Raw genomic sequence first — 2,006 nt, 5'->3', positions numbered from 1 at the left:
AAACTTGTTCAGTTTATGTCTCAGTCGTTTAATTTTTTTTTTTATGTTAATACAAATATGTGCACATGTTAAGAAATTTGCAGGAAATAAAAGCAGTTGAATGTGAGGGGACATTTCTTTTTTTGCTGAGTGTATATTATATTATATATATATATATATATATATACACACAGACATACACACACACAAACCAAAAGGAACCAAAAAGAAAACCAAAGAATCTAACTAGTGAGGCGCTGCTTAGACAAAAACAGAACATTGTTGTTGGGGTTTTTTTTAGTTCTGATCACCAATGCCATGTTCTTCAGTGTATTTGATAACTATTGTGTATGATACAATCATGAACATGCTAGGAACAGCATAGCAATGTATAACAGGTAGCAATGTAACGTGTATACAACAGCAGCCAAAGGGTTTTAAGTACTGTTGCGTTCCCTGCACAGAGAAACAGAAGATGCTTTCGTATGATTTGGGGAGAGTCCTGAGAGAGAAGGGTTGCAAAATCTGGTCTACATTTTGGGGAATCGCAGTTGGACAGAAATAGGGATGAGAGTAAAGAGTAAGAAACTGAAGAAATAGATAGAAATGCATTTTAATCAGCATTCTGGAAAAAGTGGTGAGGTAACACTGTGAAGATCCATGGCACTGTAACAACACTACTTCCATATCACTTGTATTTCTTTCAAATGTTGGATAAACCTAGTGGTTTTTATAATGGCTTCACTGTTTTGGTGGGAATTTATCAGCAAAAGTCTGTCGTGTTAATGTCTTCGAGTATCCTGGTATAACAATTCTGACATTCCGCCCAGCTCTAACTGAACCAGGCCTTGCTTTAACCAGGACTATCACAGCTGCCTGTTCTGTGTGGACTGTAAAATGAAAGCAAAAATAATGTTCACCGTGCAAATGGAAAGCCGGTGGAACAATGTTGTTTCTGCTTTAGCAACAGTTCAGTCAGTCACCATTACAGTGATAAAGAATCTGATGGTCTAAATCACGACCTTCAGAAATCAATAACGCGTTATGCCGACGCAGCTAGATAGCTCTGCAAGCTAGCTCACTATCAAGTGTAACCTGCTAGTCCTGCTAGCTAACACGTAGTGTTCGCGTTAATGGGAACTATTTAAATAGTCACTCGTTAATACTGAGTAAGTCGAGTCGGAAGTCTGCTTTGGATGTTTGTTTTAGAAATGCTGTATGGTATATTTCTTAAAGCTGATCAACCGGGCCGAGGACATTCGAGAGAAACCCGGCTGCGTAAGAGGTTCTTCAGTGTTAGCATTAGCTAGTGAGCTACTGCCATAACTCCACTACAGCACAGACTGTCATGTCGTCCTTATTTGTAAGAATATAATATGTGAATTTAAAAACATCAAATTAACCAGTTAGCTGAATAAAATAAATCCACATGTGCTTGTTCGTTAAATAGCATTAGCCAACTAAACGATGTCTCTTTTTTCCTTTTTTTTTTTTGCGTCCACAACCGCAAACTGGGATTTGTAGTTTGTTGGAAAATTACTTTTTTTTTTAAATACTGCAACAAACATTTGCTACTAAACTAAATTTGATGTTACTCAGCACCAGACACAATATTACACTGTCTAATCTTAATGATATCGATCACATTTAATAATTTGATCATATACGTCTGAGTGTGTTTAGAAAAGGACTACAATAACCAGACACGGCAATAAAACTGGACAACTCACTTCCGGGGAAAATCACTATGAGAGCTGGTTAAAAAACCTAGCATAGTCCAGGACACTCTACGTTTAAATCAGGAATAATCCGGATTATATTGGGAGGCAAAATGGCACGAGAAACACTACATTATTTACCAGAATATGGAATAAAATCAGAATAAATCGAGTACCTTTTCTGACCGGGTGCTGCCGCTGTATCACTCTCAGCTGCTGCCTGTCCGCCGCTCGCGCTACTCCGCTGTGAACACGTCAGTACTTCCGCCAAGGCAAAGCTCATTCCAGACTGAACTAATGGATCACAGA

The 2,006-nt window shown here is 38.3% G+C and overlaps 1 protein-coding gene across 3 annotated transcripts in view; it reads right to left on the bottom strand.

Moving 5' to 3' along the window:
- Positions 1-2,006, bottom strand: part of rer1 (retention in endoplasmic reticulum sorting receptor 1) — a 24,714-nt gene extending 22,708 nt beyond the window's left edge. For 2 of the 3 annotated variants that reach the window (XM_053624514.1, XM_053624515.1), the window contains exon 1: positions 1,874-2,005. The gene's annotated coding sequence lies outside the window, so the exon portion shown is untranslated. Of the gene's footprint in view, positions 1-1,873 lie in introns of all 3 variants that reach the window. The other variant, XM_053624516.1, reaches the window with a different exon arrangement.

Source organism: Ictalurus furcatus, chromosome 5 (assembly GCF_023375685.1).
Source record: "Ictalurus furcatus strain D&B chromosome 5, Billie_1.0, whole genome shotgun sequence".
In the NCBI taxonomy this organism is placed as follows: domain Eukaryota; kingdom Metazoa; phylum Chordata; class Actinopteri; order Siluriformes; family Ictaluridae; genus Ictalurus; species Ictalurus furcatus.
Note: the sequence above shows the minus strand (reverse complement) of the source record. Positions and strands in the feature narration are given on the sequence as shown.